Genomic DNA, 7840 nt, shown 5'->3' with positions numbered 1-7840 from the left:
ACAGCTTGACTTTTGTATGATTCAGCTATTACGAAGGAAACTTAATCAGTTTATGGTAAGGAGCCAGTTTGCCTTTGGCTAAAGCCCTCCTATCACTGAGCAAGAAAATTAACACTGAAGTACAGTTACCTGTATATTCCTGTACTGAGCTACAAGCTCATGTTCATAGCTGGGCGTTATCGCGATAAGTTATCGCAATACTTTATCGCTGATAACAAAATTGGGTTATCGGCCACCCACTGCTTATGTGAATATATATCGGTATCTTCGTTACTTTTGTAACCAAACAAGCGATAATCGCTACTTTTTCCCGTCTTTCAGAAAAAAAAACTTGTCTCCTCCCTACTGTGAATGCGTGGCCCAGGCGCCCGGTGTTGTATGAAAAAACTTTGGGGTATGAAATATCTTCGGTGAAGAGATTTCATACTTAGATTATCAATGTTAAAACACTAGGTTATTTTTTATGTCAGACTCAAAAATCAATATATCAAAGAGAAAAATCATTTAACTTTGCCCCCAAAATGATTATTCACTGCCTCAAATTTGATATTCCATATTCGTTTGTGAGCATGCCATGGTATTGAAGGCACCCGGTGTAGTGTTATTTTGTGTCCCATCGTCAAAAGCTGGCGCTTTTGTTTGCAAACACTGCTCTCATGAACTACACATGTTCAGACCAGTAAGCATAGCCCTGTACAGTCTCACAAAGCTTTTTTACACATTAAAAGTTGCTGGAAGGCTGAATCAGACATACAGTACCACCATTCTCGCTGTTTCTAGAACGACACTCTGTACATATAAATACAACTCATACAGAGTGTCATTCTAGAAACAGCGGGGATGGCGGTAGTGGTACTGTATGTCTGATTCATCTTTTCAGCAACTCTTAATTACAGTTAAAAAGCTTTGTGAGACTGTACAATTCTACGCTTGCTGGTCTGAGCATGCGCAGTTCACGAGAGACCAGTGTTTGTAAACAAAAGTGCCAGCTTTTGACGGTGGGGACGCCAAATAACACAACACTGGTTCAGGCGTTTCTATTATTACCATCCTTATGTACTTGTCAACATGTGGTTTTAAGGTTTTGTAAGTTTTCTAAAATACAGATAATGAAAATTTGAATTCATCTATGTTTTTTATTTGAAATATCAATATAGTATCGTTTTTGCCTATCGGACGATAGCTAGTATCGGATTTGTGGATTTATATCGGGTATCGGTTATCGCCTATATTTGTGTCTCCAGTTAACGAATATCAGTTATCACCGTTAAGGTTTTCCATTATCAGTTATCGGTTATCGGGAATAAGGTTTTCTGTTATCGTGCCCAGCTATGCTCATGTGTCCAATGTTGAAAGGCCTTGGGTTACTCGCTTTTGACAGTGCTGACTGCTAGACCACCACTCAGGGTAGTGGGATGCAACCCCCAATTGATACCTGGTACCCATTCACTTCTGGGTGGACAGGGGCAGTTGTAAGGTGACTGCCCAGGAATTGAACACACGATCTTTCAGATGTGTGATGGTGCTTAATGGTTTCTTAAAACTGCTATGTTTCACCCTGAATAGCGACAGTGTCATATCAGAACTACTTTTCTCAAAGGGAATTACAAGTCAAATTCCCATGCACATCCCTCAGCCTCCCAGGGTGCAAAAACACACAAGGCTTTCACTCCACATTGAATATTCTACGATGTAAAGCAAATGATGAAAAAGCCATGTAAGTCAAATTTGCTAAATTCTGCACTGGGGCCTATTTAGAATATAAAGTTGTGTTCACATACTAAGTAAATAATCCTACACTTAAAAAAAATACAAATTTACATAAACTTGGGAATTTTGAGTAGTCTAAAAGAAAGGGAGAAAGACGAACTGCCTTAGCCACAAAACACGAGGAGGGCAGATTACCCAGAAGGCACATAACTCACTTATAGCTACTACATTAGCTGCAATGTTTGAGGCAATGCTTCACAAATTAAGTACACTAAACAAAACTTAATAATATTGAAATGTTCTTCTTGTTGGCACATAATGATGAATTAAAATGGCCACTACATCATGAAAATACACATCAGGTGTCTGGAAGGCCACTTGATGTTAAACTGCTTTGACAGTAAAAAAAATGAGGCTACACCTGTCATTTTCTGACCCTCATCTGCTGGACCTGTGGTGGATGGGGACAGGTATAGGGTTGACACTGACATCACATTACAGTTTACATTTCCCAAGCAATCTCTTTATACTGAGTGACCCAGAAGAGAAGAACAACCTCTGAGCAGACTAACCACCATATGCCCTGACTTGAATCAGGATTGCATTACAGATACTCTTTATTTTTGACAATCTAATGAATAGGAAGGACTTTTTCAATATTCTAATCAGTTTTAAGCCTCTATTTTTTTTAGATTCAATGCTTTGTTCAAATTTACAACTATCAAAATACAGATTTAGAAATAAAAATAATTGTAGAGGGTCATGTGTTGGCCATACATTAGCCTGTGTATTTCTTGGGCACTTGATCAGTACACAGCACTACATGATGTTTGATGTCTGGCACACTAACTTTTTTTTTTTTTTTCATTTATTCACTCGAGTACTTTGCTCTTTTAAATCTTTCTTGAATTTGTCATGTTCTCTTTGTAGCTCATGTTCCGTTTTTTGTTTTAATTCCTTGATGAAATCTTCTAGGTCTTGAGCATCCTTTTCTTTGTCTTTCAAGAATTTCTCCATATCATCCTCTCCAACCACACAATCTTGTACTTCTGGCAGTCTCTTTTCATCATCATCTGTAGATATATAAACTTGGAAGAGCTTCAACAGTTCAATTTTTTCACACTTGAGCCAAAACTGGTATTTTCTTGATGGACCACTCAATTTCCCAGGCTCCACTGAACAAATGTCTTCCTTTTCAGGGTAGTTATCACCCCGGAGGTATCTGGAATGAACAAAAAGTTTGCTGATTTCAGGCAACAGTATTCTGGTTATAAAAACTAAAAACTCATGGGTGTTTGTTATTATTTTTCACTTATTATAGCCAGTAACTAAACACTGCTATTGATGGTTTATTTTTTCCACATTATACATCACTAATAAACTGGACTAAGCATAACTTTTTTCAAAATTACAGAAGACTCCACTTACCTGAAAAATGCCTCTTGCTCTCTCCCTTTGAGTTCTGGGAATGTATTTTTTTTATAACAACTTTCGGTCTCATCCTTATCCAATTTACCTCGCTCTTTCTCAGCCTCGCCCTGGAAGTTCAGACAAATTTAGTCACTAGCAGCATAAGGGTAATGCCTCTCTGGCAATGAGAACAACTTTATATTCTAGATAGACCCTAATGCAGAATTTAGCAATCATGACTTACACGGCATTCTTTTGCTTCATCAATTGCTGTACATTGTAAAATATTGAAAAGAACAACACAAAACTTTCAAAATGAATAATTTCTATTCATACAATCAGTGGGCACTTTCAATATTAAAGTACTACTCAGCCTTATAAGGAAGGGTAATTATTTTTTCTCTCCAGATGAGCAATTCTACTACATAATAGTACTCTAGACTCATCTCCTGTGATACTAAGATCGTATATGCATGAAACTTATACACATTTGAATGAATGGGAATGACTGGGGGAATAATAGCAACAGTTACTTATGGTGAGGTGATTTCAGGAGCTGTGCTATACTGACAAAAATAGCTAAACCATAGGAGAACAATGAATGTGATATCTATTATATTTCGGTGTGTGTGTGTGTGTGTGTGTGTGTGTGTGTGTGTATATATATATATATATATATATATATATATATATATATATATATATATATATATATATATATATATATATATATATATATATATATATGAGAGAGAGAGAGAGAGAGAGAGAGAGAGAGAGAGAGAGACGCGTTTTTCTTTTCTCCATATTTTTAAGAAAGTGATGTGTCGCGGTAGTTTTGTTGCAACAGTACATCCTCCAGATGCTCTAATCCCCCCCCCTCGGTCTCACCGCCTCGTCCTCGTCTTGCTCCGCCTCGCCCAGCAGCACCTCTGCCTCTGTGTCAGGAGTACTCATGGCCTGCTGTACATGCACGTCCCACACTGTACTGCCGACACTATTGATGCACAGCATAGCCAAGGCGTGGCTGGCAGGCGTGTGGCGTGCTGACCTTACCTACGCACGCCACGCAGAAAAAAAAATGTACTCATTATCAAGATGCTTAGCATGGGGAACGGTGGGCCTTTAGTCTCACTGGTCGAGGCTCGGAGTTGCACAGTCATTGAAGAACAGATTTTAACGTTAACTCATGAATATATCACTTTAACTGCTGTAGGAGAATCGCGCCGATGGGAGCAGGTAGCGCGGCGACGGCTTGCCCTCAAGAACATTATTGATTTCAACCTGCGGGTCGGCTGCCGCTGGCTGGAAAGGAAATGTCACCCTATTACACTATGTCTGGCTTCTTGACGTTTGTACCAACCCGGACAAACACTCGCCTTTTGTGAAAGCATACGCTTCAGGTACTCTGCTAAAGTATCCATTCAGGGGCAAGGGATGAAATAATTAAAGTAAGACTGGAATCAAGAGAGATAATGCCAAGAATGGTAAACAGTAAGTGACTGCAGTGCATTCTTGTCTGCCTGTACAATATCACTCCAAGGCAGACCTCTCCCAAATGTTTCCATTCGTTCGTGATGTGCCTCTAGGTTTCAGGGTAAGCTCTCGTTATACGTCCCTCGCATATTCCACGGAAGAAACTACTTTTCATAAACTATGATGTTTTCTTAATTAAGAATTTCCTGATCATTTCCGTCGTTTGTTTCTAATTTTAAGACCACTCACCTCCATCACGGTACGAGAGCTATAGCACCACGTGATAGTGTAGACTACAACATAAAACGCACAAAATCTGTTAGGAAATAATCGTGCTTGAAGATGCTGAAACTGTCCAAAAGTGGAACCCCCCACACACATTGAGATGCTTCATTTGAATATATTATTACCTCCGCCAACGGAGTTGGAGGAGGTTATATTTTCGGTTCGGTCGGTATGTTTATTTGTTTGTTTGTTCGTTAACAGTCTCCTGTGCACAATTTTGCGGATATCTCAACCAATTTTTCAGGGAAGCTTCGTGTCCATCCAGAATAGAACCCATTATTTCTTTTAGGTCAAAGGTCAAAGTCGCACAAAACGTCATTCACATATTTTTGGCCATAACTTCGGTTCTCGTAATCGTAGAGATTACAGACTTGGTTTATATTTTAGCTCATGGAAAGATGCACCTTGCATGGCCTTGACCTTGACCTCGAAAAGTTCGCCCAAGGTCAAAGATTCCAAAAAAAATAGAATTTCATCAAATTTCGAAACAAATGCTTCCATATGATGCACCTTGCATGGCTTTGACCTTGACCTTTGACCTCGAAAAGTTCGCCCATGGTCAAAGTTTCAAAAAAAAAAAAAAAAAAAAAAAAAAAAAAAAAAAAAGGAATTTCAGCAAATTCCAAAACAAATGCTTCCATATGATGCATAGGATCACAGTTGATGCCCATACCAATTTTTAGGACGATCTTCGGCAGAGGTGTGCACTCTCTGAGTGCTATGCGTCTAGTTATAATTATTATCATGGGACTGTTGTGATTCATAGACACCAGCGAGAAGACCTCTGTGCCTCCAGATATTTATCATATTGTAATTCAAGTGCTGCAGTAATGATTACGACCTAAGAGACGAATACTTGCGGAAAGATGATGATAAGATAACAGGTGCCATGAATGTGTCAAGGACAAGACACTGATATGTTGCTGCGTGGGAGCAGATAAGGGAACACACATAGTCAAGTGAAGCAAACATGAAGCTTTGGTAGAGAAAAAAAGAATGTATGTTATGCATCATGTGTTGTATTTGAAAACAGAAAAGTATACATGTTATGTATCATGTGTTGTACTAGATATAGGGGTCACATGATAAAAGGATCATAACGCTATTAGCTGATAATAAATAAATAAATATATATATATATATATATATATATATATATATATATATATATATATATATATATATATATATATATATATATATATATATATATACACACACACACACACACACACACACACACACACAGGGTGATTAAAAAAATATAATGATTTCAAATGTCTGTCATTTCTTTATATCACTTAACCTCTTTTTCTTTTCTGATTCTGGTGATTGGATGATGTCAATTTATGACTGCAGTGGGTTTGACCCCAAAACTAAAAGCTGAAGTCATCAAATTCTGATATGAGTTCTTTGTAACTGATGCCGGACGTCCACTGTTGCCCTTGTGTGTGCTGTGAACAGTACCTCTGCTCTCAAAGTGCTTGACAATCCTCAGTAGGTATGATATAATTTTTAGGTGCATTACATGTGTGGACATTGAACTCCTGGTAGAATCAACGACGGACCTGGAAATATGATTATTCCTCGTACCAGAATTTGAAGATTTTATCTTTTAGATCTGGGGTGAAACCCACTGCAATCGTAAGCTGACATCATCCAATCAACAAAATCAGAAAAGAAAAAAAGGTTAAGTGATGCAAAGAAATGAGACATTTGAAATTGTTATACTTTTTTTAATCACCCTGTATATATCTATATCGTAAAATTACAGAACAAGTCCTTCTCTCTCTCAACCACCCCAGCTCCCTCTACCCCCCAAAACAAGTTTGGAGACCTGTGGGGAATCAGGGTTTTGGGGTGGGAAGGCAAATTCACGTAAAAAAGGGCCTCCAAAATTTCCCTAAAAAATTTCTTAAAGTAGGGAAAATTATCTAGTTTTGAGATTTTAAGGACCCCCCCCCCCCACACACACACACACACCACCGCATGTCGAATGTATTTAAACTACCCCAACCTAACTTTATATAACCAAACCTCAACCTCACTCTAACTGAGAGGGGCTTCGCCCTCTTCTAAAGGGGTTGCCCCCTAGACTCCCCTGCTTACAGGGGGGGGGGGCCTCCAGCCCCCTCAACCCCCCATTAGAAAGGGGGTAGAGGGGGGTTAAGGTTAGGTTATGTAAAGTTAGGTTGGGGTAGTTTAAATACATTCGACATGCGATGTGGGTGGCAGCAGTGGGGGGGTCCTTAAAATCTCAAAACTAGGAAATTTTCCTTACTTTAAAAATTGTTTTAGGGAAATTTTGGGGGCCCTTTTTTTCGGGAAATTTGTCTTCCCACCCCAAAACTCCAATTCCCCACAGGTCCCCAGGCTTGTTTTGGGGGGAAGAGGGGGCTGGGGTGGTTGAGGAAGAGACAGACTTGTTCTGAAGCTTTACCATGTAGGCATACTCATATAATTTATATACTTAACCACTCCAAAACTCTCATACACATTCCCATTACTCTCTGTGAGCTGTACTACAAGTCAGACCCGAGAAGTTTCGGGTCCCTACAAAGTTCGGTTTAGGGGCTGTACTACAAGTCCAATCCGAGAAGTTTTGGGTTCCTACAGAGTTCGGGATAAATAACTCTGTAGGAACCCAAAACTTCTTGGATTAGACTTGTAATACAGCCCCTACACCGACCTTTGTAGGGACCTGAAACTTCTCCGGTTTGAGTTGTAATACGGCCCTATATCCCACTTCAACACACCTGACGTGCCCCTTATACTGCTAACTTCCATTGTGCATATTTGTGATTGCTTTGTTGCACTCTGCGTTCATGTTCTGATGCACATGACAGCAGAGGGAGGATAATAATATTTATCATACCCCTTTATGCTCCAAGACACACTTCGGACAATTTACAGTTTCACCCAACCAACGATTTTGTCACGTGGGTCATGTTTTGCTGGT

This window comes from Eriocheir sinensis, chromosome 52, assembly GCF_024679095.1.
Source record: "Eriocheir sinensis breed Jianghai 21 chromosome 52, ASM2467909v1, whole genome shotgun sequence".
NCBI classification, from domain to species: domain Eukaryota; kingdom Metazoa; phylum Arthropoda; class Malacostraca; order Decapoda; family Varunidae; genus Eriocheir; species Eriocheir sinensis.
The sequence above is the reverse complement of the archived record's forward strand: the minus strand, read 5'-3'. Positions refer to the sequence as shown.